This window comes from Taudactylus pleione, unplaced genomic scaffold (genome assembly GCF_031769625.1).
Source record: "Taudactylus pleione unplaced genomic scaffold, aTauple2 ptg000136l, whole genome shotgun sequence".
Classification (NCBI taxonomy): Eukaryota; Metazoa; Chordata; class Amphibia; order Anura; family Myobatrachidae; genus Taudactylus; species Taudactylus pleione.
In genome coordinates, this window is record NW_028284538.1 from 8,139,229 (window position 1) to 8,149,621 (window position 10,393).

Here is a 10,393-nt window from a genome sequence, read left to right on the forward strand (position 1 = left end):
AGAAGGGGGAGCCTCATCTACTCTGTGGTAGCCACCTTGACATACTAACAGGGGCATATTAAGAGAGGAGGTAGCCCTTGTGCAGTCTCTGTCCGGGACCCTCTCCTCTCTACCCGGTGGCCGGCAGCGCACTGAGTGCAGCAGTAGATTCCCAGAGTGCATGCAAAGGTCCCCGGGGGAAATGGCATGGAAGCCATTTTCTCTGGAGTTTTCCTACTGTGCAAGCTCAAAACACAGAGAAGATGGTCGCGGGGGCCATTTTCCAGGTAATTTTTACAGAACTGCTACAATCGACGCAGGACTCCGGAGAGGTGAGTGCTGAATAAATGGGTGCAGGGTGTGCGGTGTGGGCCTCACAGGGCCCCGGGCTCCATGTGTATAGCACATCCTGCACGTTCCTGCGTATTAAGCGATACATGTACCCATAAAAACTAGTGCAAGAACGCATGGTTCATGATGTTGCACAAGGAGAAGATTTTGTAACTTGTTTTTATTTTCAGAAGTCTGGTAAAACAAGCCTTTGGGGAAATTTTCAGTTCTTGTATTTTCGAGTCAAACTGGTTCTTGTCACAGGTGACTGGAAAAGGAAGTATATTCTCACATCTATATAAGGTGGAAAGATAACCCATGGAGTTTGCATATGAATGTTTACTTGATTTAGTAAATGTGGAAATAAAAATGTGGAAAGTCCCACAAAAGGCAAACAGCATGCCTTAGGTGCAACTAAAGGGTAAAATAATAAATAGAAAAAATTATCGTCCAAAGGACTAAAGATTCACAAGACCTTACTAGGTGAATCATCCAAAATAACAGTTGTTTGCAGAGGATTTCATAAACTGTGGACAGAAGGAATTAAAATAACTTTTTATGGAGTGAGTCACGTTCCTCGGAGGGGGTGTATTGCACTTCTGGATTACTAGGTCTCCCCAAATGGATCTGTAGAGGTGTTTTAGGAGGAGTCATGTAATGGTACCTAGGCCATTTTGTCCTTTTATTTCATTCTTGAATTGAAAGGTAGTGTGCTTCCCCTTTGAAGGTTGGAGGGCTGAACATGTGGCTCTTGAAGTACTGTATCAGGTTTCCCATCACTGTTGCATATAGCGAATAAGTATCCCAGTACAGCGACTTTAGAAGTGATCTCCTTGTCCAGCTAAGAGGAAACTTGGAGATGGAGTTTTTATTAAGAAGAATGAACATCATGAACATCAAAAATCCTATATGATGTAATACAATATAATTTTCCCTTTCTAACTGTTTAATAGTAAATAGTTAGGAATGGATATAGAAAATAATTCTTAAAATAGCACTTTTCCTCATTTCTATGAGAGTTCTATTTAGTGTTGGACATTCACACATTTGTTTGAAATCTCCAAAATCAAGCCTTCCAGCAACAAATATATGTGACTTTAGTCAGAATCCCCTATGACTCAGAAGGTCTATTACCAGCCAAGTCATACATGAATGCCTATGAAATGTCTATGCTGTAAAAAATGGATATCCCTTAATTGCACGAAACCTGCCTACCCACTATACACCATGAACAAGAGTGTCACTGGAATCGGTATGAAATACCGCTGACAGATGAGCAGAGCCCGGCAGCAGAAGCCCGACAGCCCTGGAAATCCTGATCGTTGCTAATGTAAGTATATACTCAGTGGCGGGCTGGGCCGGGGGGCAGGGTGCCATGTGCCCGTCGGGCCGCAGCGTCATGTGGGCCGCGGGCAGTCTGTGTCACTGTGACACAGACTGCACCGCGTGTGTATCGCTGACTGGACGGAGTTCGGTCAGCGCTACACAGCACAAACACACAGCCGCCGGCGCCGGCAGCTGTGTGTTTGCTTTAGCAGCTGATGAGAGTCAGACAGACTCTCATCGGCTGCTGCTCCCCCTGCCAGAGCCGGACATCTTCCGGCTCCCGCAGTGGGTAATGGGAGTGACGCGTCACTCCCATGACGCGTCACTCCCATAATGCAAAGCGGCAGACGGAGGAGCTGATCTCGGCGGTGGGACAAGGAGCAGGAGCGGGTGTCAGGTAAGTGGGTTTTTTGTAATTTTTTTATTATGTCTACTGCGGGGGCGGGGCTACTGGGAGCACTACAAGGGGGGGACTCCTGGGAGCACTACAAGGGGGGGACTACTGGGAGCACTACAGAGGGGAATACTACTGGGGGCACTACAAGGGGGGGACTCCTGGGAGCACTACAGGGGGGGAATACTACTGGGGGCACTACAAGGGGGGGACTACTACTGGGGGCACTACAGGGGGGGACTACTACTGGGGGCACTACAGGGGGGGAGTCCTGGGAGCACTACAAGGGGGGGACTCCTGGGAGCACTACAAGGGGGGGACTCCTGGGAGCACTACAAGGGGGGGACTCCTGGGAGCACTACAAGGGGGGAGGACTCCTGGGAGCACTACAAGGGGGGGGGACTCCTGGGAGCACTACAAGGGGGGGGACTAATGGGAGCACTACAAGGGGGGGAATACTACTGGGGGCACTACAAGGGGGGGAATACTACTGGTGGCACTACAAGGGGGGGACTCCTGGGAGCACTACAGGGGGGGAATACTACTGGGGGCACTACAAGGGGGGGACTCCTGGGAGCACTACAAGGGGGGGACTACTACTGGGGGCACTACAAGGGGGGGACTCCTGGGAGCACTACAAGGGGGGGACTCCTGGGAGCACTACAAGGGGGGTACTCCTGGGAGCACTACAAGGGGGGGACTCCTGGGAGCACTACAAGGGGGGGACTCCTGGGAGCACTACAAGGGCGGGACTCCTGGGAGCACTACAAGGGGGGAGGACTCCTGGGAGCACTACAAGGGGGGAGGACTCCTGGGAGCACTACAAGGGGGGGACTCCAGGGAGCACTACAAGGGGGGGGGGGACTCCTGGGAGCACTACAAGGGGGGGAATACTACTGGGGGCACTACAAGGGGGGGAATACTACTGGCGGCACTACAAGGGGGGGACTCCTGGGAGCACTACAGGGGGGGAATACTACTGGGGGCACTACAAGTGGGGGACTCCTGGGAGCACTACAAGGGGGGACTACTGGGAGCACTACAGGGGGGGAATACTACTGTGGGCACTACAGGGGGGTGGAATACTACTGGGGCAACTACAAGGGGGGGACTCCTGGGAGCACTGCAAGGGGGGGACTACTGGGAGCACTACAGGGGGAGAATACTACTGGGGGCACTACAGGGGGGGAATCCTGGGAGCGCTACAAGGAGGGGACTCCTGGGAGCACTACAAGGGGGGGACTACTGGGAGCACTACAGGGGGGGAATACTACTGGGGGCACTACAAGGGGGGGACTCCTGGGAGCACTACAAGGAGGGGACTCCTGGGAGCACTACAAGGGGGGCACTACTGGGAGCACTACAGGGGGAAATACTACTGGGGGCACTACAAGGGGAGGACTCCTTGGAGCACTACAAGGGCAGGACTCCTGGGAGCACTACAGGGGGGGAATACTACTGGGGGCACTACAATGGGGGTACTCCTGGGAGTACTACAAGGGGGGGACTACTGGGTGCACTACAGGGGGGAATACTACTGGGGGCACTACAAGGGGGGGACTACTACTACTGGGAGCACTACAAGGGCAGGACTACTACTACTGGGGCACTACAAGGGGGAGACTACTACTGGGGGCACTACAAGGGGGGGACTACTACTGGGGGGGACTACTACTAGGGGCACTACAAGGGGAGGGGACTACTACTAGGGGCATTGCATAGGGGGGAGAGGACTACTACTAGGGGCACTACATAGGGGGGAGGGGACTACCACTGGGGGCACTGCATCGAGGGACCACTGCTGGGGGCTCTATATAAAGTGCAATAGTGGGGGTACTGCGTAGGGGGAAGACTACAACTGGGGCCACTATTTAAGGGGCACTGCATAAGGGTTACCACTACTGGGGGCACTATATAAGTGGCTTACTACTGGGGGCACAAGGGGCACTGCATAGGGGGGATCACTACTGGGGGCACTACTCGAGGCCTGCATAAGTCCCCCGGGGGAGCCTAACCCTAACCCTCCCCCCTAGCCTATCCTTTCCCCTCCCTACATCTAGACACCCGGCATTTCACCCTCGCCGGGATATGACAGTCGGGAAGCCGGCTGTCGGTATTAAGGCAGCCGGCTTCCCGATTGTATACCGTGTCACTACACTCCACAACAAGTGGAAGAAAAGAATACTCTGGATGTGAGATTACGCTAGCAATCATTATAAAACTTATGTGTGACATAATTCATAAATTGAAGAATACTCAATCCTTTAAGTAACTTGGTATGACTGTTTTGAAAGGATTTCTCCAATTGCAGCCACAATATCATAAAGTCCTCTTAGACACATGAAAAAACAAGAAAAAACAAAATAAAAATATTGTTTGTAGCATATATGTGACCATAAAAGATGTATTATAATTACAAATTCCTATGAAATGAGGTAATGATGATACGTGGTATAGATGGATGGAGTACCCCACTTACAGTATGGTGAAGTGTAGCTAGACACATATATCTCCAAAAAGCAATATTCATAATTACACGATGTATAAATGTCTCTCTCTCTCTCTCTCTCTCTCTTTTCCAGGACTTATCCAATACAAAACTTTAATATGTGCCAAATATCGCCAACGTTTCAGGATCGCGCTGGACCCTTTCCTCAAGGCTGGCACGCAAATGAATCAATACATACAATAAAGCAGTTGCATTAACAATCTTACCATAAATAGCGTCCTTCCTTGATGATGGAGCGGACCAGGGCAGGCGCAGCCACTCACGCGGCACCAGAGTCCCCCTCTAATGACGTCACTCCCGCGTCCATCGGCTGCTAAGCAACCGGTGCACACCTCCGGAGACGCGTCTCCCCGGCCCACCACCAGCTGTCAATGAAGGAAAGTCATGTTTAGATGGACATGTAGCTCAAAGTGTCAGGATTAAGTTAAATCACAAGAGCTTTAAAGAATTAATGGCTATATAAATACTGATGTGCACTAAATTAACGCATGATACTACTCAGGCTGAAAACAAAACGGTGCAACCACTGGCAACAAGTGGCAAAAGTCTATAACACAACACAGTCTCATTTTAAGGTATATCATCTTAGACTGTACATATGAGGCTAGATCCTACAGAAAAACATGTAGAGGTAGTCTTTCCTTAAAACCCCCTGGGTGCATAGTGTTTAATCTATGAATCCACATTGTTTCTAACTGCAACAAACGGCCACCTCTGTCGCCCCCACGTGATGGAATGGGTACATGATTGATAATAATGTGTTGCAAAGAAGCCAAGGAATGTTTATATTGAAAAAAATGCCTGGCTACATGCTGGTCCGAGGTATGTTTCAATAATGCCGCTTTAATGGCCGAATGATGCAAAGCCATTCTCTCGCATACTGTCCTCATAGTCTTGCCCACATATCCCTTACCGCAGGGACACGTAATAAGATAAATCACAAAAGATGATGTACAAGTGAGTACAAAATTGATCATATATTCCTTCTCATTCTGAGGATGCTTGAAAGTCGATCCAGTTAGCATATGTCGGCATGTAGTACAATTGGCACACCGATAGCAGATAGCAGAAACTACTTTATGTATAACGGCAAGTTTTTCCTATAGGTATCCGGCTGTGCCATGGGCAGCAACGTAGCTCCGAGCTACGCAAACATTTACATGTTCCAGGAAGAGAAATTGATGTTTTTCGACAACCCAGACACCAGCAGTAACATTTTAATCTATATGAGATATATAGATGACTTGTTTATGCTTTGGACGGGTGGCAAGGAATCATTTGAGAAGTTAATGCATTCGATTAATAGCAGAAATTCTCCAATGAAACTCACTTACCAGTATAGTGAACATGCTCTCAATTATCTGGACGTCCAGGTTACCTTGCAGGATGGACACATAGTGACAGGGATCTATTCGAAATCTACGGATCGGAACACCCTTTTGTCGGCTTCTAGTTTTCACCCCAAACCTCTGATTAAGAGTCTGCTAAGAGCAGCGAGAATTACCAGCGACACCTCGGAGTTAAAAGGAGTTCTGGATAAAATTATTGGCAAGTTTGTAGTTAGGGGGTACAATCTATCGACATTAAGGCAACAAAGAGAAGAGGTCCTCTTGCTCAATCGTGGAGACCTATTACATACGTGTCCTAAAATCAGATCGGATGTCATACCATGGAAACTTGAATACCAAACCAGCAGTCCAGTGGTACAGAGTCTTCACGTGCCCTATGGCCCATAGTGTCCACCGATTAGGACCTGAAGTGTTTCAAAAACAAACACCCCATAGCGTGTTTTACACGCGGACGAAGCATCAAGGGCACTGTAGTACATACATACATTACTGGTTTTTCTGTTACTCAACAAGATACAACATGTTTCAGAATCAAGGTTCCCGGATGCTATCGGTGTGCCAATTGTACTACATGCCGACATATGCTAACTGGATCGACTTTCAAGCATCCTCAGAATGAGATGGAATATAGGATCAATTTTGTACTCACTTGTGCATCATCTTTTGTGATTTATCTTATTACGTGTCCCTGCGGTAAGGGATACATGGGCAAGACTATGAGGACAGTACGCGAGAGAATGGCTTTGCATCGTTTGGCCATTAAAGCGGCATTATTGAAACATACCTCGGACCAGCATGTAGCCAGGCATTTTTATCAATATAAACATTCCTTGGCATCTTTGCAACACATTATTATCGATCATGTACCCATTCCATCACGTGGGGGCAACAGAGGTGGCCGTTTGTTGCAGTTAAAAACAATGTGGATTCATAGATTAAACACTATGCACCCAGGGGGTTTGAATGAAAGTACCAAGAACCTTAATAGCAAACCATGTTTATTGATAGTTTATAATATATATATTTTGTTATTCAGTATTCTTAGTGCTTAGAGTGTGCATCTGCATTTCCCCCCTTTTTCTGCTGTGCCTGAACCTAACCTCCCAATAGTGCCTAACCCTATCCCTCCCCCCAGTACCTAAACCTAAACCTCCCCCTAACCCCTGATACTTACCTTCGGGATGCCAGTGGTGGGAATCTGAAGCCAGGATCCCGACACTGTCGGGAATCCGGTGCTGGTAATTCGACCGTCGACATCCCACACGCCGGGATGCTGACTGCCTCTTGCTGCAGGTTGGATATGGCCCACTGCTGTCATATATAGTGCATCACAATATCACTAACTTTGTGAGATCTTCCTGGCAGCTCACAGTCAGCAAAGGCTGGAATTCTAGAACCGCGGTGAGCATTTATACAGTATTTATTTCAAACAACAGCATGCTCAAAAATAATTGTAAAATACCTATACTGTATGTTTATTTTAAAATTAAATCACTTTAGATGGTAACTAAAACATTAATCAGTAAATAAGATAAATCAGTTATTAGTCCAAATGTACTGGAAAAATATTTTACCCTGTAGATGTTGCTGTACTCCAACATGATTTCTCAAGAGCTGAGACTTAGGGGGTGATTCAGCTGCGGATGCAGAGGCTATCACAGGTGCTAACATGTTAGCAGCTGCAATATCTGTAATAGGGTAAAGCAGCAGGAGACGTCATACATCCTGCATGCATTACTGATCTGAGCTGTGTCCTTGGATGCGGCATTGAATCATCTGCGCTACCATCATCTGCACTGCTAAATCAGGCCATTAGCCCGCCTTCTTCAATAGCCCATGATGTTCATCTCCTGGTTTTATTGTGTAGAGACTATATACAGCTATAGCCATTTTTTGCTAATACTATACTTTTACTGCCAGTGACAATGGTGAAAACTTACGCTGCTAGGTTCTGTCCAGTGGCAAAATTTACCTAAGCAGGGCCGACTCTAGGAGTGTTAGAACAGTGCGGTTAAACAGGGGCGCCACCCATTGGGGGCGCACCCCTCCCCAACATCCCGATTTCAGTGGGACAGTACTGTCCCGTTGTTCCACCCATGGGCCGAAGTGGCCTCCGGGTGGAGAAATCGGGAAGTTGGGGGCTCCCACCGCCGCTGCTGTTTGATGGTGCAGGACCCCAGAGTCTGAATGGATGCTGCGTGCGGCATCCATTCAGTGATGAGAGAGGGCTGGGGGAAGCCCAGCTAATGAGGCTCCCCCCAGCCTGACGTTATTTGGAGGCGTGCCATGTGGGCACGCCTCCAAATAACATCACTTAGGGGCGTGGCCTATGGTAATTAGACTGCGCCCCCATTTTGGGGGGCTGGCACATGGTGCTCCGAACCCTGGAGCCAACCCTGTACCTAGGGATTGCAGGCTTGTAGCGCTCCCCTTAGTATAATGCACACCCCAGCAAGTGAGGTGCTCCAGTAATGGCTTTGCATTGAAAGCGCTCTCTGTTGGATGATGAGCGCTCTGGAGCTGGCTCCATCCATATGCAGACAGGTAAGCGGACTCTAGAACCTGCCAGAACTCACCAAGCAGCCTGAACTCTGACATGCACTACAGCCCAAACTCCCTATCATTCCATGAGACCAGATGTGACTACAAGGGGTACATTTACTAAGATTCGTGTTCGGTTCGAGATTGCCCGAGTTGAAACTCGATTATCAGCGCTGTAACTCGGGTGATTTTATGCTACTGAAATTCTCAAATTAACCAAGAATCGTGAAAAGCTGTAATCGTGTTTTCCGATGGTGTGTGTGATCGACTGCAGCCAAACTCTCGCGAACAAGCAAGCTTCACATATCAGTGAGATATGTGCAGGCTGCTTGTGTGTTTTAAAAGGATATAAATGGTTAATGTTAAAAAAAAATTATGTATGGTCCCCCCACAAAAAGTATAACCAACCCCGGGCTCCTTAGCCAGTCCTGGTTCTAAAAAAACGGGGGAAAAACTAGTAGGGTTCCCAATATTTTAGGAACCAGCACTGGGGTTCTGAGCCAGTAATTGTTTTAAAAATAGGGGAAAAATTGCGTGGGGTTCCCAATATTTTTAAAAACACCACCGGACTCAATTCTAGCCGGGGTGTAATGCCACAGCCAGGGGACCCTTTCATTGGGTTACCACTGCGATTGCAATTAACACCCCAAGCTAGTCAGCCCAAGCCAGGGATCTCAGGGGAGGTGGGGGACACCCCCAATAAAGGGATCTCTCATGAGCACTCCAAGCTTCCGCTGAAGCCCTGATCTCTTCCTTGCAACCCTGGCCAGTGGGTGCAGGGATTATAGTGGTGAAAAAAGAATGAAACAAATGGTTTTTACAGTGGACCTATAGGTGCCAGTATGCCTGCCCTTAAGTACTTGTGAAACTGCAAGTGCCAGCAGGCAGCCAGCACCCGTACCACTGTAAAAAAAATAGTTAAAAAAAGACAGAACACACACTGTAGATTTTACAACGTTATTACACACCTAACACACTCACACACCTTCAACCAGATGTTACATAACCTTTGTCCAAGTAGAATTCCCACGGGTTTAACTGTGAAACAACAACACTACTCTCCTACCTCCTGGTGTTAAATTGGTCGCCTTGTCCAGTAGGGTCCAGGGGCATTTGTAAAACAACAAACCAAGTTCCCGCTCCATGTCAGACATCTATACAACATTGAATGACAGAACAGCATGTTTCCTGTCATTCACCTGGGCTGCCAGCCAATCAGAGGCCGCTCTACAGTTAGCGGCCACTGATTGGCTCTGACCCACGTGCTGTTGACTGTCAACAATGTGGGTAAGAGCCAATAAGCAGCCACTAACTGTAGAGCAGCCTCTGATTGGCTGGCGGCCCGGGAGAATGACATAAGACACACTGCTATCATTCAATGCGGTATAGATGTATGTGATAATACATACATCTATTCATGTCTGACATGGAGCGGGTAGTCAGTTTGTTGTTTTGCAAAGACCCCTGGACCCTACTGGACAAGGGGACAGATTCTATGCCAGGAGGTAGGTGAGTATAGTTCTTTTTCAGTTTCATGGGAATTCTACTTGACAAGCGGGCGTGAACATCTGGTTGAAGGTAAGTATGTGTGAGTGTGTTAGGTGCGTAATAAAGTTGTAAAATATATGGTTTGTGTGTTCTGTCTTTTTTTAACTATTTTTTTTACAGTGGGGGTATGGGTGCCGGCCACCTGCTGGCACCTGTAGTACGGGTTAGCATCTACTATCTATCCGAGAGTTGCGACACTAGGCTGCGAATAGCAGAAATCTCTTCCAAGGGAAAGCCACTCCCCTGCTAATTGCCAGTCCTACCTGGCTTCTAGCATTCCTCCCAACTGTCCCACTGCTGTGATGTAGAGCAGCGGTGAATGGATGCCAGGTGCATGCACGTGGCATCATTTAACGCCAGGAGGAGGCTGGATGTAACCCAGTGACTGGCGGATGGTAAAGTTTTGCATCTAAATTT